The sequence below is a fragment of the Gavia stellata genome, chromosome 2 (genome assembly GCF_030936135.1).
Source record: "Gavia stellata isolate bGavSte3 chromosome 2, bGavSte3.hap2, whole genome shotgun sequence".
NCBI classification, from domain to species: Eukaryota; Metazoa; Chordata; class Aves; order Gaviiformes; family Gaviidae; genus Gavia; species Gavia stellata.
The window spans coordinates 111,233,521-111,260,346 of NC_082595.1; the positions used below are offsets into that span (position 1 = coordinate 111,233,521).

At 46.2% G+C, this 26,826-nt stretch overlaps 1 protein-coding gene across 1 annotated transcript in view; it reads right to left on the minus strand.

Moving 5' to 3' along the window:
* EXTL3 (exostosin like glycosyltransferase 3) overlaps positions 1–26,826 on the minus strand; it is a 109,636-nt gene that overhangs the window by 60,215 nt on the left and 22,595 nt on the right. The gene's annotated exons all lie outside the window — the stretch shown is intronic.

The window sequence follows — 26,826 nt, forward strand, 5'->3', positions numbered from 1 at the left end:
GCGAGAAATGCTCTTGGTTGTCAGCCCTGCTGCTGACTTGCTTAGTTACCTTCACTCCACCAAAGCCTGGCCCATTACCTGAAGCCGGGGATAAGGATACTCGGCTTCAGAAGAGCCACTACAATCTACAGCAGCAGAACTGCAGTGGTAAATGATCAGCATACTTTACAAACACTGCTGCTGGTACCTCTCTCTAAACGAGACAACCTAGAGAAGGGATATTTCAAATCCTTTGTAGCTAAATGGGATGAGATGTGAGTCGCCAGCTCTGTGCTTCATCAGCTCAAAGCCACCTTGCAGGAGTTCTCGGCTCCCTTCACAGAAAACATTTCCACTACAACACCTGGCAACTGATAGCTCTCAAGTCACATGCATTTGACCGTTTCCCACAAAAAATGAAATAAAATAATCAACTACATTGTTCCATAAATGCCAAGGTCATAGAGGACCACTGCAAGCCATCCAGTCTGACCTGTTGCGTGACACACCCCGAGCTCCACCCACCAGTTCCAGCCTCAAGCCCAGTAACTCACAATGATTTTTCATCCAGCTTTTTTCCTAGCTCAAATCCTCTCTCAGACACGCTTCTGCTGCAAACAACTGTCTGATCTTAGCAGCTAAACATATAGAAAACTGAAACAAAATGAAATACCTTTTGCTAACCAAAGTCCAAGGCTTCAGGACTATCGTTCAGCGGGTGATGCCTTTGCTGTAGGTGGCATTTCCTTTTGTTTCAGAACAAAAAGCGCTGCGCATCAGGGCCATCCACATCCTGCCTTCACCCTCCTACACAGCCTTTTGGACAGTCACAGTTTTGGCGGCCAGGACAAGCAGAGTATCCCAAGCCTCCCTCTTCCCACTCCTACTCTTACTAATGCGTTCCATACTCGCAGCCTTTCACACAGTCCCAGCTCCGCCGTCACTCCCGGCAGGGAGCTGGTGCTGGTCCTCAGGGGCTGGTGCTGGGCTCTGGTGACGAGACTGGCAGCTGCTTATAAAGGCTGCCTCCATCCTTTTCACTTTGGCTAGCAAAATGCTTTCCGAGTGCCTCCATCTCTGGGCTACAAAGAAGGAAACGTATCGTGAATGCAGCTCGTCTCTCTCTTGGCAGGCTGCAGGACGTGGCACGTTTCCATCTGCATAAGGCTACAAGACGTTTGCAGAAACGAGAACTAACAGCCACGACCCCTCTAGCCCTCGCTCCTCCCTGGACTGCAAAGCTCTTTCCAGAGTTCTCCAGAAATCACGTGTGAAGATGTTACTCAACAGCCACAGCTGAGGATTTCATTTCAACATGCCCTGCAAAATACACGCTCCAATGCTCACCCACACTACGTGAACCCAGCACCTGTACACAACCCTCCCTGGCTCTTTGAGGTCTGGAAATATTTTATCACAAGCTTTGAATGCATAGGTTACAAAATAAAAATTCACATTGGTTAAATTTTTTTTTTTCCAAAGTCACAAATAACTCTGGGTCCCTGGAACTCCGGACACTTGGGGCAAAGGACCCACAGAATCAGAGCACCTGGCAATGGGATGCCCAAATTTGCATCAGCCAAACGAAACACTCTCCTGAGAGCTTAGTTTTTTTGAAGCATAATTCTAATGTAAGCCTGAAAAACATTACGGTGCTTATGGGATAAATGCTACCTTATGATAAAGGTAAAGTCCCTCTATAATAAACACTGTGTAACTTATATAATGTAAAAATTACAGCATATATTAAATGACAGTGATCAGAATAATATTAACAGCAATAATAGTACACTAGCACAGGCTCACCTGAGAAGAAAGGCAGTTTCTCTCTACTCCCCATCAGAGAAGCGGTGGTAAGTAGCTGTTATGACTTCATTTTATTTTTTATTAGTTTTTACAAGCTAGCTATGCTAAAAGGTTGCACCAGTAATTTAAACTGCAGTTGTCAGCAGAAGTGAAGGACATTGTGGGATACATTTTATTCTAGCTCTTTTATTGCTTGGCTCCTTGGAGTGATTCAAGCAGCTTAAGGATTTTAGAGGTACTGTCACAACAATATCTGGCCCTTAGCAAGCTGCCATTTAAAAAAAAAAAAAGACCAAAACCCCCAGCCTTTGAAGAACTGGCTGGACCAGCAGGAGCTGTTCAAGAGTCAACAACTGCTGATTACTACCAAATTGTTCCCTCGTGGGGATGTGCACTTTCTGCGATATTATTCTCTCGTGACCAAAGGGGGGGTGGCTCCGTAATATGTGGTAAATGCCGATTTTTGCAGCTCTGCCAAAACACATGTACATACACATACAGCGTCGTGACTCTCCCTGCCATCGGTGGAAGCCGGCAGCGCTCTGGCACACATCTGCTGCGACATGGACAAGGAGGCAACATGCTGCTTCACATCCCTCAGGCTAAAATCAAGCGTGGTAGCATGTGATGGGCTCTCGGTGGGATGGAGTGCAGCCCGGGCTCGTGAAAGGACAGACTGACAGCATACATTGTAATTAGGAGTTGAAGGAGACCTTGTGCTAATTTGCTTCCAAACAAACCTCTCCTTTACCCTCATCCCTACGTACAAAAATTAGCTCCTCTGTAACGTGTGCTGCGATTGAAACATGGCTCACCAAGGTGCTGCCGGCACACGCGAGGGACCTGGCAGAAGCAGGCTGGGGTGGTTCCCTCCTTCAGACCCGGTCCCAGGAGATGGAGAGGAGACACCAGAAATCCCCAGGGTATTTGTTTTGCTGTGCACAGCGCTGCCCCATCAATCAAGTGCAGGTAACGCCACTTCCCTGCTGTGCCAGCCCCTGAAGGGGATAAGCAGAGGATCGGAGCACGACGGAGCTGGCGCAGACCCAACCCAGGAAAGCCTCAAGCAGCACTGGCAAAAGGAGCAATGTTTTGAGGATTCCTGAGACAGTAGGCATCTGCTTTTTGTCCAAGCACCACCCCAGGGTTCTGCTGGACTCCTCTCTACAGACGATCAAAAAGTGATTTAATTTGTATCAGCTGTTCCTTGAACTTGTACTCATGGACCAACCCAACCACTTCTCCCCACCAGACCGAGCTGGTAGGAGGTGCTGGTCTTCACCCTCACCCAGCTGCCCTGAGCACCGTGGGGCTGGAGGGCAGAGAACATCCCACCGCTGAGACGTCTGCTGGCTGCTTGCCTGGCAGAGGACTCGCTTCCAGACCCAATTATGAAAACTAACCCAGAAAAAGAGAAAGGAACGTTACTTTGTGGGAGGGCAAAACAAATGGGGGCATTCTCAGTCAAAGCAGTGCATTAAACTGGGCACCAGACAAATCGTATGACTGAATTCAAGTCCTGCTTCCCCACCGCTCCGCAGGATTCTGAGCTTTCCCAGGTCCCACACACCTGAAAGCCATGAAATGCATGGGGACCACCTTACCCCACCTCTCAGGGTGCTTGCAGCGAGGAGGGGCTCCCAAGGCTGACAAACCTCAGCTGGAAGGGCAGGCAAGGCTGTGTTCTCATCTGCATCGCAGATCCTGATTCAGCAGAAGCTAAAACCCAGCTGAACCCGGGTCTCTCCATGCTTGGGGCAGAGGCAGCCTTGTTGCCTGCAGATCTCGGTTACACCGCCGAGTTGCATCGAGAGCCCAACCTACATCGCCCACGGCATAATGAAGCATTACTTGGTGCCTCAAAAGTGCCTCCATTACAAAGGTGAGGTTTCTGCAGGAACCAATGCTCTAATTTGTTTATCCTGCACAGACAGAAGCCTTAAAACAGTATTAAGAACCGCAAGTAATTCCTGCACCAACAGCCTCAGCAACTCCATCGCTGTCACCTCAGATGAAACCGCCAAACACCATGATCCCCAGCTGAGATGACAGAACCACAGAATGGTTTGGGCTGGAAGGGACCTTTCCAGGCCATCTAGTCCAACCCCCTGCCATGAGCAGGGACATCTCCAACCAGACCAGGTTGCTCAGAGCCCCGTCCAACCTGACCTGGAATGTTTCCAGGGATGGGGCAGCTACCACCTCTCTGGGCAACCGAGTCCAGTGCCTCACCACCTTCAGCGTAAACAATTTCTTCCTTAGATCTAGTCTGAATCTCCCCTCTTTTAGTTTAAAACCATTCCCCCTTGTCCTATCACTACAGGCCCTACTAAAAAGTCTGTCCCCATCTTTCTTATCGGCCCCCTTTAAGTACTGAAAGGCTGCAGGAAGGTCTCCCCGGATTTTTCTCTTCTCCAGGCTGAGCAACCCCATCTCTCCCAGCCTGTCCTCACAGCAGAGCTGTTCCAGCCCTCTGACCATCTCCGTGGCCTCCTCTGGACCCGCTCCAACAGGTCCATGTCTTCCCTGTGCTGGGGACCCCAGAGCTGGATGCAGTGCTCCAGGGGGTTCTCACCAGAGCAGCGTTGAGGGGCAGAATCCCCTCCCTCAACCTGCTGGCCACATTTCTTCTGACGCAGCCCAGGATACAGTTGGCTTTCTGAGCTGTGACCGCACATTGATGGCTCATGTCCAGCTTTTCATCCACCAGTACCCCCAAGTCCTTCTCCGCAGGGCTGCTCTCAATCCCTTCATCCCCCAGCCTGGATTGATACCAGGGGTTGCCCCGACCCAGGTGCAGGACCTTGCACTTGGCCTTCTTGAGCTTCATGAGATTCACATGGGCCCACTCGTCAAGGTCCCTCTGGATGGCATGCCTTCTCTCTAGTTTATCAGATGACAGATGATGCTACATGGTAAGTATAGGAGAATGGGTCATTCTCAACTGCCCACTTGTTGTGGATCCCTCCAAGTTGCCCTTGGCACATGTGGACATCGTGCTACGAGAGAGCTCCACCTTTGCCAGAGCAAGAGCTAAAGACGCCCCTGTGACAGGCAACCATGCCTTAAAGTCTGTGAAGACAAGCAAAACTTACTTTGCAAAGTATGATCTTCTAAGCAGAGGGATGGCTCTTGTACCTGGACTTCGGGATTTTTACGTTTGGGAGCCTTTTTTTTTTTTGAATGTATTAAAAAAGGTTTTTCAGGTCACCTTTGATGCAAAGAGTCACCTAGAAGAAGGAGGCTGTCAGATGGTCTTCTCAGCAAGGGAGTATCTGTTCCCTGGGCATGGACTCAAAGCCTTGTAAAGTCCCTATGCCATCTGCATATTACATGTTTGTACTCCAAGCCCCATGGACATTTCTTTGATGTGTTACCGTTTGGTGAGCTGGAGCTCCCAAAGGTGTCTCGAGATCACAGGAATCTGCATGGCGTGACGTCTTTAGTGGATAAGGACCCCTCCATCCTTTGAAACGGAAATTTGTTGTTGCTGCCTTTTTAAAAGAATGTTTAAATTGCATTTTTTTCATGCCACCCCTGTCTTTCACCCTTGGTTATTCTGCAAGGCAAACATGGTTGCATTTTGCGTAGATGGAGCAGAACGGCGCATATGCTGCAGAGACAACATTTACCAACATCTGCTACTCAGCCCACCGTCAACCTTTAACTGCGTGCCTCACCACTACCGTCCACAGGAGAAAAGCAAGGGACAGATGTCTGCTGCACACAGCCTGTACGGGCAGGCGTGCATGTAAGAATCGGTTCAAAAAGTAAAAAGGAAACTTTGCCCTAAGCAACCATGCCAAGACACCGAGCTTAGCACCAAGCACTGGAGATGAGGGAACTCCAGCACGGAGACTGCTGGAATACATAAGGTAGGGATTAAACCTGTCCTTACGTCTCAGCAAGGATCTGTGCTATTACAACAAGAGAAATGTTAATACAGTACCAGGTACAACACCTTTGGGATGCAGGGTTGGAGGAAGGTAGCAAGAACATGGGCTGAAGGCAGAGTGGGGCACAGCTGGAATAGGAGAGCAGCAATGGAGAGATGCCCAGGAAGGGCCCTCTGCTCCCCAGGGAATCCAGCCCTGCTCCCAGACACATGGTCTCCTCCTGGCCTCTCCAGCCTGCTGCTCCAACATAAACAAATAAGATCTACATCCTCCTGGAAATTAAAAACAGCATCTCGGATATGTACACAGATGAGCTCTCCTTCTCCCCAGCAGGAAACAGGGATGGAGAATTTGCAGCCCCAGGTGGCCTGGAGCAATCCACGTTAGTGGGGGCTGGGGAAGGCCAAGAGTAAAACACATAGCACTAAATGGCATCTTTGGATATTTAACTATCTCAGCTTTCTTTTCTGACCTCCTCTCTTCACTATCCAGATAAATCTGTCCATTTTCTTTCGCTCATCCTCACAGTGTCCACTGAAAAGCTTTTTCCTTTACCCCTCAGCCAGAAAAACATCACAATCTGCTTCCATCTCACCCTTTCCTAACAATTATATCCACTTGCTTCCCTATTTTCTCTTCTTTCAAGGCTCTCATCCAGGTTGCTTCTTTATTTCACTCATCTGCCTGTACCATCATTATTTTTCACATTGTCAGGCATGCTATTGCGTATCTAAAATTTGTTTTCAGTATGGTTATTTAAGCTCATTCTCCTGCACTACTGTAGACTAATATTGCAACCTCATACAGAAATACGCCCGTGGAAATCATCCCCGGTATGCAACGCTCTAACCCAATCTGAGCAGAAGGCCAAGGTGATCAAGACGTGGCGCAGGGCGAGCTCAGATCTGCAGACCCGGTGGGCCAACCTTCCGCGGCGAAGGCACGGGAGGCTGCAATCTGCTCCACTGTGCACACATGCACTGGCATCTCTCCAAGGGTCTCTCCACGAAAGCTGCTGAGCTGACCATGGTTGGGATGGAGACATTAGGCAAGGTCAGGCAGAAGGCATTTCTGGCACCCCCGTACCCGCGGTACCAAGTGCCATTAAGCAGATGCCAAAGTCCAGCAGAAGTTTGGACAACACAAAACATTAAATAAGCATTCTTTGATATATAAGAACCGAAAGTTTCCCAGGCTAATGCAGGCAACATGTCACATAAAACTGGCAACATAACCATCTGGGTCCATTAACTGCACTTGCTCTATAGCATTTGCTGTCCGAATTGTTTATGCCTCGTTTGAGCACAGAGGCTACCCAGCATATTAATACTCTGGAAAAGAACACGTAAAACAGAGCTAGAAATAAAGGACTGCTTGGGGTGGGTGCCTGTTGTTATGCCAGAGTTACAGTGCAGACTGCACTGGGAAGAGGCAGGAGGGGTGTATGGGAGAGAAAAAAAGCACAGAAGAAAACCCCAGAGAGCCCCTATCTAGCTTCCACTTTAGCAAACAAAATCATACAAACAGTGAAATTAAAACCTGTTGTTGTAGAGCAGACACAAAGTCAAAGATTTTATGATCCCGCTGCAAGAAAGGCATTTTAAAAGGCTTGCAAAGAATAGGGATAAACTGTTAGTTTCTTCTGCAAACCTGAATAAATACAACTGATTTCCCAGAAGCTAACTGGGAAATTATTTCCCCCCCGCCACAAGAGTCAAGTCCAGCCCTGCCAGCAAAGGATTAGTTTCTACCGTCTTCTCCTAACCGTTTACCTTTGAAGACTGCCAGTCTGGGTTCAGACTCGCAATCGAAAGTCAAACAGGTTAGAGATGCCCTAAAAGCTACTGCCTGCCTGCTGAGTCACTGGAAGGGAAAGGGGTTTAAGCTAATAATTTACCTTACAGCTGACTAGGAGCTTGCCAACGCACAGGCAGGGCGTAGCTCATGCTGGAGACATTCAACTGAAAGGTCTGTGTGTCCTCAACCTTCCAATCTAGTAGCCACAATTTCCCTTTCACATCCTCTTGTAGGAGACACAACTCTTTACCATGTACCTTTAGATGACCGAGTGACTATCTAAATGCCCAACTGACAAAAGATCCCCTTTAAAAATCCCTAAATTCCCCTCGGCAAGCTCTAGTCTGCCAATCGGCTGATATGACGATGTATAGGGAGCGCTTGCATAGAGAGAGCGGGGCTTGGCACAAGAAAAGAAGGAATGCACAAGGATGCTCAATGCAGAAATGAGGGTGGATAAGGAAAATGGGGCATTTACTCAGGCACTGTTACTCCTATCATTTATCAACAAGGAGTAACAAGACAACAGACAGTATCAGGACTTAATTTTGAGGGGGAAAAGAAAAAGAAGGATTTTTTCCTTAGCTAACTCAAAAAGCTTTCATAAAGAAGCCACTTTGTACATGCTGCTCAGGCTCAAGACAACCTTTAAGGAAAAAACTAGACCTTCAAATTAAGGTCCTCTGTGGCTGGCCTGTCCCTCTTCACCTGAAGTCACAGCTCACTGCTGGAGATATTACAAATCATTTCACATTAAACCAGTTGGGTGGCACAAAGAACTAGCATGCAAGCGGAAGGATGCTCAGCAGGGGCAAATTAGCTGCTTCAAAGACATTAGAGTCTGTCTCAGCACAGAAGTCCTTCCCTCTTCCACAGGCAGATAAAGCACATAGAGGTAGCAACACTTCCCCTTTAGAAAACTGTCACTTCCAGTTCACTGCGGAAATTAATTTGGAAGAAAGTGGTCCAAGCAAGAACTTCCAGCATTTTACTGCGCGAAACCACCGTCTGTTTAATGATGGCATTTTGCTTTCACAGTAAAAATGGTGCTATGGGATTTTGCCTTCAAGAAAGGGAAAGGAAACTCCCTTCGCTCAATGCCATCAAACTGGTGTCACTGCACAGAACTGTGCTGGCACGAGGTGTTCAGAAACCGCCTCCTGACACAGTCTCAATTTTGCATCAGACACTGGACTGATACATACCATACCTTAGTTGTGACCACGCCATGGACTTTCCGCACCAGTAGAACAGACCCAGCCTCTCTGTATCTCAGCATTCCCGTACGTAAAGCAAAAGTAACTGGTTACATGTCTCCCAATGAACCCTGTTACCTGATTTTAGCTAAAGTACAACTTCCAAAGACGCATCAAGGCTTGATCCAAAGAGACAGCGAATCCATCCCTTCCTGCCAATTTGCTCCGATGATTAATTGCAGCCCATGCCTACCTTCTAACATCACCCTCCAAAGAGCTGGTACTTACTCACAGTCCTCTCCGACAGACTCGGCAGCATCCAGCACCCTCTCCCCACACAAGGGAGTCGTGTTTCGGTCTCTCTCTTGATCCAACAAACACAGTGGGAGATTTTTTAAAAAGCTGAACTCTAGATATTTTCTCCCCACTCCAAATACTGCCCTGCTGCTCCTTCTGCATGTTCTCTAGCTTTTCCCATGCCTATTTTAAAATACGGATATCAGAGCTAAATAAGCTATTCCACCAGTATTTTCATAAATGCAGTTTTTGGAAGTGAAAACATCCTTTGTTCCTATTCCACAGTTCACATGTCCATAGATGGCATTAAACACTTCTTACTGCACTATCACTCTGGGAATTCAAGTAGACTTGGCTGCTCAGTACAACCACAAGTACCTTGTCACAGCGACTGTCTGTCCAGGGCAGAGCCCTCTTCCTCGGGCATGGCCCACGCTGCTTGCTCTTCCACATGCAACTTCGTCATGGGTCATTCACATATGATTTGTGGGACTGCAGTTTACAAGTCATCTGGATTACTCCAAGCCATTGATTGTATTCTCGTAATGATTTATTACTCCATCAGTTTTGTGAAGTCCACAGATTTTCTCGGCAGCCACTCCGTACTTGATGAAAATCACAAAACCAGCAAGGATGCAGCTATTCTTACGAACTCCCATGATCACATTTACAGCACTACAGCTTTATCACAGCCTTTACATTACTTTTATTTCCTACACTGACGAAAAAAGAGCAGAGACATGGCCTTACGCTATCTTCATGACAGCTTTGACACTGTCTAGTCACACAAAACTGAATTCATTCAGAGCAGCGTTTTACCACAAGCTCACAGAGAACCCACTCCTACCTATAAGCACAAGATATTACACTCAATTTCTTTTCACTATGGACAAGAGAAAACTGATAAAGCAGAAGTCATCCTTAAAAAATAAATCTGCTTATCTACTATCTATCAAATCAAAATAACTCAAAAAACTGGCAAATGTTAAGTATTTGCCCAGGAGTAAAGACAAATACATCCTTCAACGACTCTCACACTTTTCTCGTCCCATCCAATACTTCTGCAGATCTTTGTCATCACAGGAATGATGCTTGGTGCTACCACCACCAATGCTCGAGTCTGTAACTTTAACATGCGAAAAAGCTTTATTAAAAGGTCATTAAAGTCCAGAGGCTCTTCAGGCAACTTAGATTCCACCTACCCCAAGTGTTGCACTTTGATGTAGGCTCCACCTTCAAGTAGGTTGTTTGCTGGTTTGTTTTGTTACTGAATAATATCTCATGCACTTAGTAATTCCTGCTGGGCAAATTGAGCAGAGACGAGATGTCTGTTCATCTCAGCCATCCTGCGATTAAAACTTTCCTTTATGAGGAAGACAGGCACAAAACACTCTGTAATGCCTCACCTTATTTCTTTTGGTCACAACCACCTCCACCAGAAAAGAAGGGTCATTACCGTCACTGTCCTCCATGATGCTCGAAGCCAAGAGGCCAATGCACCAGCCCAAGCCACAGGAGTACAGAGCGGCCACGGGGCTTCCTGCAAAACTCCAGACTATTCTGAAGAAGGCGGCATGATGCATCAATGTAACTTGCAGAGCCTGACCCAAGATGTCCCTTGGCAGGGTTTCTGCTCCATTGGGCCTCCATTTCTGCAGGGTCACAACAATTTGCCTGTCTGCTTCCTGCAGGCACTAACTGCTGGCAGGGTAGAGGTGGGTGCTGGAGCATCTATATCCCACGCTCTGCATCTCACTGATGCTCTGCCCAACACTTCAGGGTGTGAAACACTGCCCTTAGCCCACTTCCAACCTAGATTCTTATAGAAATAAGATTTGTACAAGTGTGTTTTCTTACACCTCTTCTAAACATCTTCTGAAACAGTTTCAAGCCAAATCTGGCCCAGGATGAAGCTCTTAAGACATTAAGATTGTCCTTCCATAAGGACACAAGCCTCAGAGGCAGGGAGGGAGTAGGAACAGCAGCTTCTGCTAACGTGGGGATGCCTCAGACATCAATATATCTGTATGTAGATATATTTTACCATCTTCAACCAAAATACAGCTATATATAGATACATATTTTCACATACAGACAAACACACAGAGGACAGGTCCCACTGAACCCCACCAACCCTGCAAAACTAGATCCAGCGTCTCCAAAAACATATGCTGCTCTGAAAATGATATTTCTGAAGAGACTGTTTCCAGCAGCTTCCCCAAAATCACACGCTCTGAGGCAACAGCAAGGAGAGGATCCAACTCGAGGGTGGTATTCAGTGATGCTTAAGCAACACATCTTTTCTCCCTCCTCCTCCAGTTTCCTGCCCCTATTCCCCAACATGTTTCCAAATTGGCCCAACTTTGGCGGAGTTTTACGGGAACTGCAAAAGAGACATCTGCCAAACATCAGATCATTGCTCCCAAGTGCAGGGGCACTGTGACTTTGAATGGTCACCATGCCTTTTTTTTTTTTCAGTTGTAAGAAAGTGTGTATTTTCTCAGTCTCATTCTCCAAAACAGCTGAACGGTTTTCACTAGAGTCTTCCCAAAAAGCACATCTCCCAGCAGACAATGAGCTGGAAAGTTCTAGCTGAAATAAAGTCTGACAAAACATGAGCAACCAAAAATAGGATTTTTCAAACACAGAAAGTCTGGCAAACTTTTAATAATGAGTGTTAGCATCAGCCCCAGCTGCTGATAAGGTTTTTACACCACCAAACATTAGACACCCAAGTTAGCTAGTTGGTGTCTTTAGGATCTCTCCAAAGTAGGAGAAAAAGAAAGAGAGAAGCAGGGAAGTTCCTCCCAAGGGCAGTTCAGGACATCTTTGCCAGGCGCTTGCTCAGAAATCCCTCCTCTCTCTTGGCCATTCACCTGGATTAGCAATGTGTGCGGGGGCTGCAGGCCAGGAGTCCTCATCTCCCTTCAGAGTCTAAAATCAACCTCCAGCTTCAAACATCACTTGTGGCAAATCAAGGCATAATAAAAGCACAACCCTTCTATCACCGTAACTTAGCTCTGTTCAAAATATAATAATCACATCTTAGGTTACATGTACTCCAGATATTTTAAAGATCTGTTACAGGGAAATGCTAGCAGGGAGAAGCTTAGGAATGCCACCATCCATCTCTCCCAGATAAAAGCCTGCATCAATCCTCTCTCGGGGCTCTTTACGCACCTTTCTCTGCTGTTTTGTTTTGCTGCATTATCCAATTTAGGCCACATGCTCCTTTGGAAAAAGGCCTCGACATTTTATTCATCCATAAAAGTTACTCAGCACACCAATGCTGCTTCACAAACAAAAACATCGATTTCGGCCATGAAGGCACCAGTTTTACACAGGCATCCTAACAAGTGCATTTTAAGCAAAATTCTCTTTAAATGTCCTTCTGTTCATGTATGGGCCACCGGCAGCATTTCTGAGCAGGCAGAAGATGAATGCATGTTGTGATACACAAATAACATTTCCATAATCAGGATTTCACGTTACTTAAAAGCGATTTGGTGGTGGTTTGGTGGGTTGGTGTTTTTTTGTTCTGTTTTAAAGTCTCCAACAATCCCTGAAGCAAGTACTGCTTGGGATGAAGGAGAAGGTGGGCAGCTGCAACCCTTGCAGGTCAAACACTGCCAGACACCTTGCTGCTTCGCACCATCCCTTGCCCAACCCTGCTTCTCCATATCCAAGCTGCAAAAAATTCCTTATCGCAAAAAATCCAATGGCATCCTAACCAAGCCCACCAAGAGTAACGAGGAATCAGAAGGGAATGAGATCTTTGCGGGATGCCGATATTATCTGACACTGCTGGTCTTTTCAGCTCATTACTTTTGGCAGCACAGGCTCCCCATGAGGTCCCATGAAGTATGAATGACTTAATCAAGGGACCTCCCTGGGGGTGAGGGAGACGCACAGGCTCTGTCAGGCTCATGAATAAGAGCATCAAATCAAAGCCTTGGTAATCAGTGTTGCCCTATGGAAAACTGACAGTATCAGCTGGTAAATTCTTAAGCTGTTAAGTGGCGCCTTACTCCTGCCCCTGTACCACAAACTCAATTGCCCTGAGCAGAGCTGGAGATGTAACGAACGCTAAAAAGCCAAAATCAGGGAGCAGAAGATGGTTTCCAGAAGTCTGCAGAAAACTGATCAATGCTTTTGGATAGTGCCACGCTAGATCACCCACTGCCAAGTCGGTGAATCCCAGTGTACCCCACTGTTAAACCTTGCAGCTCCCAACAAGATGGCAATAAAGTGGCAGGAGTAGATAGATGATCAGGTTGAAGCACTGTTAGCCCAAAGCCAACACTCAATACGTGTCAACTACTCTTCCACAGCAAGGTAGGGGTATGCATGCACATGTACCGGCACCCTTGATTTTCAAAGTTACAAGTACATCCTTTGAGTACATCTCATTTTCAAGCAAAACCGGACAACAACTTTACGGTCACTAAGCTATTTGTGCATAGCAAGCGCTGCAAAATCTGCCATGACTTCAAATTCTTTACTATTAACACATTCTCTGTATTAATCTTCCCCAAATGATCCATACTGGAAATTTATATATGACCCTGCATTAAAACCCACAGTAACTATTTCTCTGAACATGCCATGGAGCTTAAATACATAAAAGTAGAGTGCCTTAAGAGGCTGATGAGAATAATTTTCTAGTACATTGGAAAGGACAAACTGTTTTTATGAGTGTGTGTTTTATAGTCTGTTTTTTCAAATTATAACTAAAATAGTTCCCAGATGGAAGCTGTATCATTCCAAATTCAACCTAAAGAACACTTTAAAAAAAACCCCAAAAAACAAACAGTCAAAACTTCAGAAAATTTGATGCCACAGAAAAGCTGACAGCATCTTGGTGTCGCTCACAGAGGACTCAGAGGCACGGTGAAAAAAGTCTTCAGAATTTTTTGATCAAATAATAAGGAAATAGTTTGAAAACGATGGCAGCAAAGTTTGTCCTTAATTCTACAATGTGTGCATCAGACTGTGGAAAATTTCTTTACAAAGCTCCAGGCATCCACACAGGCAGCTGGGGTGGGAAAAGGATTCCCTTGCCCACAGCGTGCTTATCCACTGCCTGTAAGTAGCTTTCCTTCTGCAAATCGGTATTTTTCATTTTTTAAGTGTCCCATATAGCTATAACATAGCTCTAATACTCTTTCCAACTCACAGCACCTTAAAAAGAAGCAACCTCTGAAGCTTGAATTTAGTTTTAAATTTGTATCAGCAATGTCTAATCCAGACGATAGCCCAGCTCATCTCTTATTCTGGTGCTGGAGAGGCAATGCAGAGCTGTGCATTTTTGCCCAGCAAACAAATACTTGCAAAGCGGAGAACAGGAGAAGATACAGGAGATGAAAGCAGGATCATCGAAGCTGTACTTCTGCTAGCATGTGAGGTAGAACTGCAATCAGCACCTGCCTTTATTTGCATCTTCCAGGTATTGCAGAGACTGCACTAATTTATAATTTGGTAAGGACAAACGTAGAGGTGGTTTGACCTACAGGACTACAGAGATGGAAAGAGCAGGTCACTTGGCAATTTCCAGCTCTGGAGGTCCCTGGCTGCTACATGGTAGGAGGGAATAGGAGGAGAAATCACTATAAATGCCTGCTCTTCCACTCTTCCCTAAGCATTCAGCACTGCAGCCATGCAGGACGCTGCTCTGAACAGACATTTGGCCCAACCAAGTAGTACAGGTCTCTTCTTTCAAATGAAGCTCTGAACAGCCTGCTGTGTACTTACTCTTCAAATAAATCAGGCTTCAAGGAGAAAAATCATTACCATGGTAGATACAATGCCAGAGGGAACAACTCTTATGCCCTACACACAGTGCAAGGTTTGGTCTTACTCCAGTCCAGCCAGGGTAGCCACACACCTCTCCCAAACAGCTCCTGGGTGTCCTGCCCGACTCCTGGGCAAGCAGCCATGCCCATCCATCAAACACAACAGCAGCCCAGCACTCCTCAGCATGTTGCCCTCCATCTCTCTGCCAGAGCGAGTTCCCTAGGGATCACCAGGGAATGGAGCAGAAACAAATAGGAGTGCTTCAAAAGAAATGCTTAGGAGGAACTGAAAGCAGATCCTCATTTCCTCCCCTTTACCCTGACACCTCTCCTCATTTCTTCCCCATGCACCTCATCTCCTACCTGTTAATGCTGCCCTTCCTCCAATTTCTGGCTCTTACCCCAACCCTCTTACTTTCCTCACCCATTATCCAGCAGCCCTCCCTTCTTTTCAATATCCTCCCATCAACACAAAGTTCCAACCTACGTTACAATTTCTGCTGGGCACAGAGATCCTGTTACAGCAGATTACTGAAACATCGCCTGTGCTTTGCAGTTTAGAGAGGATCAGGTTATGCCACAGCTCATCCAAGGTCCCGATGCTGTCGGCAACTGTTAAGAAAGTTCTCACTCTGCCTGATGAAGGAGAAAACCATTTTGGCCAAACTGGAGAGGTGGGAGGGAAGAGAATAGCTTTGGTTGTAAGAGGACCTCATAACTGGGTAGAAATTGTGCTGTCAGCAGGAACAAGACACACCACACTGGCAGAAGTTATCCCCTCTCCAAATAATTTTAGGTGGTGCTGTCAGGAGTGGAAACATCAGCTTATTCCACAATTGTTCCCTCCTAAAATTAACTTTCCAACCGCACACCCATAGTTCATCTTCCTAGTGGCCACATCTTCCCTGTACTCACAGTTCTCATTCTAAAATGGTTTAAAAAAAGCCTCTTTCAAGCCGAAAAAACATGCGATATTAATCCCAGGGCCACTAGCCCAAGTGGGCAATCAGAAACCCCCACAAGCTTTGCAGCAGACCCCTGCGGGTGCTTCCCTCCCTGCACTGCATTCAGGCCACTCTTGCCCTGGTTCAGTACAACAAAAGGTAAGCAATGCTTTCCTTTCTCCAAAAAGCGCTTTGGGATCTAAGCCAGAGCAATCCTGCTGGAGAAGCGTCACCTCAGTTGGAGCAGGGAGCTCTCCCTGGAGCCGTGATTAAACACAGACATGTTCAAGCAGGGATCTTACCCCCCTCTATGTCACCAAACTCACTCCTTGCTAAAAGAAGCATTGAACAGGCTCTTCAAACACCAATCTCACGTGAGGCTCCGCCAGCAACCACAACAGAAAGCGCAGGTTTCCGTATTAATTTCTGCTCGCTGAAAACCCTAGGACACAGCAAGACCAGAATAATACTACCAATTACAGATATTTAATGCAGTAATTTCAGAGCCAATTAACATAATGAACGTCCGTCTCTTTCAGATAAGTAATCTCAGAACAATCGAGTTAAAGGTGATCGGGCTGAAGCACATAATAAAAACACTGATTACACGAACGGAACTGGGAGAGATTTCTACACAGTCCGCCTCAAAACACCATCCCACAGCCCCCCTTCACTTCCACACACACATGACAGGAGGATCCATGGTATTTATTATCTATATTTTGATAGCAGGCAGTGGGAATAGTGCTGGAAGCTTTTTATAAAAAAGATTCTGAGCCAAACCAAACCCTGCAGCAGATGATTTGGAGGCAGAAGGGTAGTAAGGTGGTCTTGCAGCAAACAAGGAAAGGAATAAGCAGCAAGTCCTGGGTAAGAAGCAGCACATTCCTTCTGTATTCAGTTGAATGATAAAGAATCATCTGTATTAGAGGAACAGATCCATCTCTCTTGTGGGAAATACCCGAAGCCACTTGTGCCGTTTGCTCCATGCTGTGCCCTCTGCAAAAGGTAGCCAAAAAGGCTATGAAGGATCCACACTTACACATTTGTGACACTTCAAATTGATGTTCTGGGGGAAAAAAAAAGGTCACACTAACATCTAGGACACTAAGTGGTGGAGAAAGAGGTTATTTATGACTTCCCCCAGATACTAATTTCTCTGCCAAATCAGTTACAAGAACATTAATGCTTTGTGGGGTGAACATGAGAACTCACCATGGATATGGGATGAAAGACCATCATGCTGATCAGGCCAGCGGGTGCCAGAGCAGTCCAAGTCTGTCCATTCAGCATAGTCTTGATTTTTCCAGCCAGACATGCAGCTCACAAGAGCCACAACAGCCTGGTCCAAGCCTGCTGGGCCATGGGAAGGGACTTCAGGGTGGCAAAGCTCAGACTGCCAGCATGGGAACGGGCTGATAAGGCCACACCGCAGCTAATGAGGGTTTCCTGCTTTTGAAGCTGCAGAAACAGTTTAATTTTTTTTTTTTTTCTTTTCTTAGAAATTAACTAAAAGTGTCAGTACGGTTAGTGCAAATGCCATGAGAAGGAAGTAAAAACAAATAGAAAAAAAAAAAAAAGGAACGAAATCAGGGCACACAGCCTCTGCCTACAATCTGGACCTGTATCCTTGTCCACCATTCCTTGTCTGGGACACTTCCCACCTTTGCTTCCAGCTCCGCCACAATCCTTATTCCATTTCTCAGACAGTTCCTTCAGATTTGACCCTCTCCCTCCCATCAGAGAAGTGCTCCAGGAGGCTCCAGTAGATACACTAGGATTTCTTCCTCTATTTCTTTATGTAGAGCCAACCCAAAATGATCGTCTTTGCTGCCCCAACTCTCCACCCACATCCCTTGCACCCCCAGCCCCAAATGGGATGCCTCAGAGGCTCACCTCACCCCAGGTGCTCTGTATGCCACCCAGCAGCTGAACCCAACCGCTGTGCTGAAAGCTCACTATTCTTGCCGCTGGCACCGACACTGAGCCTTTGATGTGTGCATCCAAACTCAAGGCGCTACACAGAAGAGATCCACAATACCCACAAAAACGAGGCAGCCCAAGAAGAACAAGTCAACGGACAAAAAAAGATGCAAAACGCTAGCTGTGCTTAACCCAGACACTTGGAGGGCACAACCATTTCTCCTCCCGCACAGAAAGGCTTGATCATGTTTAACAACCATAAATCTCATAGTTCCTCAAATAATATGCACTGTAGACATGCAGAAGATTTCTAGTCTAAGCTCATGAAATGAACAAAGTTGTTTTATGCACTAAAGCTTTCGCTCTATCACTTCAAGCCACGGCAAAACCTACCCCATGATTCAGAAGAGGACAAGTACCAAGGATATGTTTCAATGAGCATCGAATTAACAAATTGATCAAAATAACATATGGTTTGATTTCCAGACAAGGTCACACCAGTACCACCTGTTAGCATCCATGCTGGAATGGGCAAGCAACCCCGCGGCGACAGCTAAGCCTTGTGTTACAAACTCAGTCATCACCTCTAAGCTGCCGTATCAAACACAGCAAACAGGAGTTTTGTCATTTATTTTGCTAGAGACTAACAGGGAATCACGCTGAAATGGTCCCCTCTGCAAGCCAAGAGTTTCCTTGTCGTTGCCTCCATGTACAACCAGCAGCACTAATTACCAGAACTTGGAGATATCGAAGGCAATAATTAGGCAAATTAAGGCAAGGAAGAGCTAAATGGTTTGCCCAGGGCCGCAGAAGGCAGTCAGTGATGGAGAACTGAGTGGCATTCAGTGGTCTTGTTTACAGCCCTGTTCCCAAAGACCTGACAGAATCCCCACAAGACCGATTCACGTGGGAGCTGCCGGAATGAAGCACTGGCATCTCAAAACCTGCCATGGGGTGAGAAAGCCGTGCTGCAGCCAAAACCAACTTTCTCTCTGCTCCCTTCCTCTCCACCCACAAAGACAAGAGTTTTGCTGGCTGAGTGATTTCAGGCAAGATCTAGAGCTTGACTGAAAACAAAAAGAAAAACAAAAAGTCCTTCACCCCCCAGCGCTCAGGGGTCAAAGAGCCCAAGTGCTGCTGAAGGGACGCTTGCTTGGCTGGGCTGCCCGAGACATGCTGTACGGTACAGTACACGCTCCTTTGTGAGCAAGCAAAGCTACAAACAGAAGGAAAAAATAAAAGCTTCTTGGGCGCTGCAGCAGCAGGAAGCATTGCTACGGATCTCATAGCCTGGCTTCAGGAACCCCACTGCTGTGCAGAGGACGATGAAGCTCGCCTGACCACACGGCTTCCTTGAGAAAGCACCGCAGGGAGCAGAACAGAGTGGGATAAAGCTTACAGGACTAAACTGCCTATGACTCAGGTATCCTGATACTCCAATTACCCTGGAGACAGAGTAACTAATTAATAGGGAGTCATGGGATATAAGTGAGCAGCTAGATATTTAGGATTAATTTAATTACTTCAGCTTCAAAAGCATCCCAAAATTACAGCAACAAGAGATTCCCTTTACAGCATCCTCCTAGCACAGCAATACTTACTACCTGTACTCCAACCTCTGCTGCAGCTCTTGATGTCTCCAGTGATAGAGATTTCCTTGGGAGAGGTTTCTGGCAGCCTAGCTGATTTTCAATGTCAGGATGTAATAAAAAAGGAAATTCATGAATTGGCTGCAGCAATTTGAGGGAGATTTGTGGCCATAGCAACATTACTATAATCTATGCTGCAGGGAACAAAAGCTACTTTGATCATCTTGTTCCCTACCCTCTCCTCCCCAGCCGTAATGCTAGACAAGGTCCAGACACCCTCCAGTCCCCTAAATGCCCACGTGTGCTCTCCCATTCGCTACCCCTGACATGAAATCGCTGAAAAGGGGACTCAAAGGGACTTGGAAAGATTGTTCAGTGCATCTGCCATCCGGACAGACTCTGCCCAAGAAACCACTCTTGACAGATCATGCTCCTGAGCGGGTTTAGGAAGGGGGCAATGCCTCGCTCTCCCAATTGCCCACCAAGCACCAGCCGTTCCACAGTGCTCCCAGCGAGGCAAGCACATGACAGCAATGATTCAGCCAAGGATGAGCTGAGGACACTAATTGTGCTCGTAACAGGTAATAAACAACTCACACTAGGTTTATCGCTGGTCTATGTCACGTGGCTGCTGCCTTCTATTTCCTTCCCATCACTCGCCACACTTGTTTACTCTTAAATTCATCTAGAACATCTTTAGGCTCGAAAAGTCTCTTGCAATGCACCCATGTCGTGCCTAGCTGATGTCTTAACGGGGGTCTAAGCTCCACTCAGGCCTGCAGGCACTCCTGTAATACAAATAAAAGAATAAATCAAACTGCCGAGAAATGAATTTAACAAGCTGCCTGCCTCCTACAACGAAGATACATCTGGAGAAGCCAGACTGCCCAGCGAGCCGAAGGGAGAGATCGGTATTAAAGTTCTCGCTATTTTTAGCTTCACAAATCAGGGGTAGCTGACTGGTGCTTCCTGCCCCTGGACACAACATCTGGGCTCTTTATGGTCATTCAAGCTCTCTTCCCACAACGCAGAGCCTGGAATGTGGCAAGGTGGAGCACTGGAGGGGAAGAGGCAGCAAACTTTCCAAATTAGTAGCAAAGAGCTGCAGTAATTCTACAGCTGGGACAGCTCAGCAGCAGTGATTACAATCTGCCCACTTAATTTGGCCCTGCAGTTTCTATTAGAAGCACAGTAGGAGGAAATTCTTGTACAGTAGTTAAAGCAAGGGATGGGGTGTCAGGTGACTGGGGTTTTATTCCCAGCTGTGTCTCAGACCTTGTGCGCAACCTCAGGGAATTCGCTTCATCTGCTCCGGTTCCCTCGCTTGCAGCATTCCTCAGTAATTCACAAGGGATCTCATGGGTTACAAATAGCAGCTGAGACTAGAAATATAATCGAGAGCAACTTCCTGTTCAGCAGGATGTAAAGCATCTTACAAATTTGCTTGTAACAAGACCAAAAGATGTAACTACACAAAACAGATCGATCTGCGCCCTCCAACCATCCCACTTTTATGGGACTGAAAGGGGACACCCATGCTGAGCCATGCCCATAGCCCAACACTACCAGGGACATTATTTGAGGACATGTGTCTTGATGGTCTCGAAAGATGATTCTGGGAGACAGGAAAAATTAAGCACCTTTTGTTGGTCTGGCTTAAATTATTTCGTAGCTCTGACACTGTAATGAAACCTGAGCTTAGGAGTGAGACATGCCAGGAATATGCGAGAACTCTTAGTGGAGCCCTCCTGGCCTCTCGATTTCAAATCAGACCCAAACTTCAAGCTTAAAAAAATAAATAAATAAAGGGGGGGAACTCCCACAAGTTAAACACAATGAAAGAATAAAAGGAAGGAGGAAAAGGGTGTTTATTTCTGACATTTCACTTATGTAGCTCTGAAGTTTGAAGTTTGTTTGGAACCAAACATATTCTAGTACCCAGGATCTTTTGCTGGTTTTCTTTTGCAGGGGGCAGAGCAGTGGTAGTTCTTTGTGAAATGCTCCGAGGTCCTCAGAAAGAGGTATACTAATGGTATACCTTCCAGTTCAAAACTCTTGCACCACATTGACTGTGAATATTTGAGACAACGTATTAACTCCTCAGAGTAGCTTCAACACTAGAAAAGCCATGTGGGGTAATCTGGAAAGAAAAGTTGCAGCAAAAATAGGAACCCCTCATCAGCATCTTCTCCCACCTCTTTTTGCATAACCATACCCACTGGCAGTACAGTGATCCAATTAGTTAATTGGCACGTTTGTGTTACAGGATTCACGGCTCAGACCCTTGAAAGAAAAGCAGTGTCACAGCAATACTTTGCACAGATTTAAATCATCATCTGCCAGTCTGAAGGCAAAACACGTAACACTGAGTGAAGCAAATGGCCAGAGAACAGCCCAACAGCTACGCTTTGCTTTCAGGGTGAAGCGTCACAAGTACCACTTGGTAACACTGACCTACTTATCCCTACAAAAGGGCCACACAAACAGCCGACAACCCCATCTCCTGGGCTGCTGCTGTACACAGCTCCGACAGCTCCGAAATCTCTCTGGAAAATACACTATAAAGCATATAGCATGGGTGAGACTTTCCAAGACCACTCCAGCTGTCACAAAAATAATTGCTGTTTTTGCCACTGTGTTCTGCAAGGGCAGAATCAGAGCAAGGCTGCATTGAGGAAAACCCACTTTGCACCTTTGCCTTCCAACAGCATCTTTTGTCCAGTATCTCCCGAATGTTAAAAGCCCTCTGTAATCTTTCCAGGATGAAAGGGCAGAAAGACTTCATTTTTTCAGGACGAAAAGCTTTCAAATCTGCAGGAGTGTTTCAAAAATGATCATTCATGCTTGCCAATCCAAACAAAAACCCACATGCAAGTACATGGGAATGCTGAAGAGAAACAGCCCGCGCAGCAAGCGGCATTACACAGACCTACAGCCCCAGCCCCAGCCGACCAGGCAACCTGCTGCTCCTCGAGCCAGAGCCATCACTTGAGCGATACATACACGGAGGCAGAATAAAGTCGGGGGAAATAGCACAGTTGTTGATCGAGAGCAAAAGAGCCTAAGCCCATCCATTTGACAACTCAGAAGCACGCTGTGTACAAGCAGGGTACCAGGATGAACCTAAATCACTGCAAAGCCTGACACTCCCTTCATGGCACCTTGTGAAGTCTGAAGTTACGGCTTTGAGTCAAATTTTTTTACTCGTGGCTTTATCTTGAGTCACATTCAGAAGTTCAGTACTAAAGTAGACTTTGCAAAGAGTGAAAGGCTAAATGATAACTCCATAATAATGAAGAGCCAAGGAGACACTGACTAATTTGCAGGCCAGCAGTGACACACAAAGCTGAGAGGACCCAGGAGTCGACCCCTCCACAGACTTGCCCAGCTAACTGCATCACCAACCTCTTGCTAGGACTTCCTAGAAACAGATCCTGCTGCCCAGCACCATTTATAAGCACAAGACTGGGAGCCCAGCAGGGTTCTCTTGCTTCATTTGCAAGCAAAGAACTTCAGAAAACTCTTCAAATAAAAGTTTCCTGAACACCAGCCACGACTTCTGAATCAACACTCCAGTAGCAGATTCCTCCTCTATCCCAGCTGATGGTGTGATGTCTCTTTACTTGCCAAACACCTGCTCATCAGAAATGAAGCTTAGTGCTTTATAGCATGAAACAGACTTTCCAAACATATGAACTAACCATGCAAATGAACCATTTGTGCAGGCTTCACACGCAGCAGCCCATTCCTCGGCAGATCTGCCATTCAGAGAGGCAGCGAGACACAGCCTAGGTGGCTCATGGGGATCACTCCGAGCCAGAGAGGCACAACTGGAGCCCCGAGACCTTCAGTCAGTTGCTTGGTCCTGGATTCGTCTAAATCCTGTCCCCCAGTGAACTGTTCTCATTCATCCCAGAAGTAGAGGCAGAGCCATCATTAGGGAACAAGAGCACTACAGACAGCGCACACATCTGAATAAACATTCAAGAGTTGACAGAGCCTCCATTTCCCCCCCCCAAGCTCTTGAAGCCCTGAGACTTTTATGATGTTTGGCATCTAACTGCTTCAATGTGCCACGAAGATGTGCAATGACAAGCAGCTGCATGCCATTAACGCAAAGCATCACTGTCTTCAATTAAAATGCCTCCATTTCGTACGACACAGGGAGCTCTGTGTCTTCTTTAATTTTGCACCATGCACTTTATACAACACAGACTTTTCTAAAGCCTCCGCAGAATTTCCCTTGCATTGAAGAGAATCGTTACCTGGGAAATTTTAAGTGACAGAGACATTTCAGCAGAGGCAATTGTGTTAAGTATGGCAGGAACTGGATCAGCGTAGACTCAAACACAAACTTCACCTTTGCTCAAAACTGAGCACAACAAACCTGGCTCCAGATTTCAGCCATACAAAGAAACTGTGATTCCCAAAGAGTAGTTTAACAGTTGTGCTTTGACTTGCACACGACCATTTTTTTCCTAAAACCTCAGCGTCTCCACAGATGATCGACAGGATCGACTGAACATAAAAGACAGAACACCTGCACATAATTCTCGCTGAAAAATATACACAGGTACTTCACTCCATGCAAAGCTATTCAAAACAGTTCCCTTCCCACACATATTCATATGTCAACTCCAAAGAGTACTGGTGTACAAGAAGTGCTGCCCACATCATGTATACAGCAGTTTACTCCTTCAGCCATAATTTTTTCTGAAGCATGGGTGTGACAAGAAATGGATATACACAAAAGGCAGCTCAAAGACATTTAGCTGACCTAAATAATAGTAATTTCCTGGTAATCTCACTTAACAGCTTTGGAATATGCAATACCTCAAGCAACCAACACACACTGGCCACACAGATAAAAGCTGGTGACTTTAACTTTACTACCTGAGACATCCCTTCCAGTGTGCATGTCTCTGACAAGCACCCAGCTGTTGCAAAGAAGAATAACAAGACTGAAAAGTCTCAGATCTCCTTTTGATTTTATTTATCTTCGAGAAGGAGGCGCTTCCAGACTGCAGAAACTGTGAAGAAGCACTCAAAAGAGTAAAACCAAAGTGACTTGCTTTCACTCTATCAGTCCAGAGAGTCCCATACCCTTTAAATGAGAAATCCCATCCAAGAAAGGTGCATACGAAGGTTGGACGCACAGCGTATCTTATGGATCTGGATTCATAAGGAGGTAAAATTTTGTTTGAAAAAGGAAATTGAATACCCAGACTGAAATGGGAATTTCATAGTAACAGTAGACAGGAATAAAAATGTAGTAAAAGTGGATATTTTATGTATGAGCCTCAACAGTGTCTGGTTCTGCTAACACAAGATGTTTGACATGCCTCAAACATGAATATCAAACAGGTTTCAGTATTTGTCTTGGATTTCTCCTAAAAAAACCCAAAACAAACGAAACAGTTTTTGTAAAGTCTAAAGTTCTAGCCATGGTTTGAAGAAATACAGTTAGTAAGGTATCATCTAAAGCAACCTATTGCTTTTTAACTTCCTTGCTCACTGAAAGAAAGCAGGCTCGTTCTCTCTCCTCCAAAACCTTAAGGCCATGTGGGACTTAATTTTTTAAATTATTTAATGGATTAAATATATATACATATAATTTGAGAAATACACAGCCCCCTGCCTCCCTCTTTTGGTGCTGATTTTAGCATTGCCCCAGCAATCATGCTGAGGGAGCCCAGTCCCTCAGATGGTGCAGACCATGGGTTTCTATCGGCACTGCTTTTCCAGCCACCCTGAGCTGCATACCCAACCCTGCGCCACGGCCACCTCACGACCAGAACTTGTAGTTAAAACCTTCTGGTGAAACAGTTTGGATTTCTCATGTTTTCATTTCACATTAAGGACTGGACACATTGCCAGGGGAGGGAATTTAGCATGACGACGCCAATATTTTGAGGGTAAAGACCATTCAGAGAAGGATCCTGTGTTGTGACAGGCAGTAGTAACACCACAAAAACAGAGTTTAAGGACTAGAGAACAACTTTCTAACACAGAAAGACAAAGCAACACCTTTACTATAAAGTCAGACAAGAGAAACTAGAACAGGGACAATCCTGCCATGGGAAGACCATTTATTACCAGCAAGTTTAACAGCAATACTATTGTGCACTATTTCAACATGAACGGAGATGGCCCCAAGAACATAGTCCCCATGCACCATCCTGGAAAAGATGTCCCTCACCTGGAAGATCTTGGTCCCTACAACAGGGGAATGACAGAAGAAAAACCTACACAGGGGAATGACAGAAGAAAAACCAAGTGGTTAAATGACAGGGACAAGGACTAAATCCAGGGGCTGTGCCTACAGTAATAAGTTAAACTATGCCAGAGGTCACCCAAACAGCCTCTAGGTAAGGTTCAGGAAACAGCACAGGCTGGGGACCGTTTTCAAACAGACCTGGGACAAGGCTGTCCCGATTTGGAGGCTGGAAGTGTGACAGCAAGATCATGTCCAGGCTGTACCAGGCGGGCTGAGGCCAGGGAACAGCACAGGAATGCCACAGCCTGACCGACAGTCCTAGCCAGTGACATCCCAGTCCCCAGAGCTGCACCCTGACAGACTTGGGGGAAGTGCTTGGGATGAATGTGGAGGAGAATGTGCAGATAAATACTTCCATGGGGGTAAGTCTTCCAAATTAACATTTTGAGCATCTAATCATTTAATACTGAAACAAAATAAATGAACACCCTGTAAGAGAGAATATGAAGTTGCTTCACATCCTCTCTCATGGGCAGCAACTGCTCTCTGTGGGATTAGACGGGGCTGCACTTACTGCCTGCCACACAGGATCAAACAGTGTGCAGGTTGCTATCACGAAGAGAAGAAAGAGCATTCCAGTGCAAAGGACCCTGCCAACAGGCCACCATCAATGACTAAAATGCGCTTTATACAATAAAAGACTTAAGGAAATATCTTTCTTTGAGCAGTTCTGGAGACACTTCAAGGTTTCTCTGCACTGCATATTCCAGCATCACCGCAAGACACTTCCTCAGCTCCAAGGGAACAAGCGCTCTTGGTCCTGACAGCTTTGGGCTTCTAGCCGATAATTCCTGTCTTCTTGCCTGAGGAAAACCCTCTAACTGTGGGGCCAAAAAAATCCTTGGCTTAAAGAAAAAATAAAATTAAAAAAAAAAAAATAAAGCTAATGCTTCTCTTCTTCCCTGAACTGCTCTGAAACTAGCACTTAACACTGTGAAGAAGTGCTAGGAACCAGCGCACTGTCCATCCCCTTATCCACTGCTCTCAGCCTTCAGTTTTCGGAATGTTCACAGTGCAGCACTGGGTCTCCCTGCAGCCACCTACGCAGAAGGGATAACGCCCTTCGGGAAGTCCTGCCAACGCCATGCTGTCCTGCCCCGGAGCAGACTTTGTAAGCCCTGAAAAACAGCAGATCCCAGAGATCAAATCATTGTATGCCTTTTTAAGTGCTTACAGATGAGCGCGAGGTGAGAGGAGGGAAGAACCACACGTTTCTGCAGCTCCTGCAGTCTGGGTTGCACAGACCGACTGGCGTTGAGAGAGAGGTGCTTACTCCAGAGGGTCACAGAGCTCGCCCGGACATAGGCTGGGGTGGCTCTCGCTTGTGTCT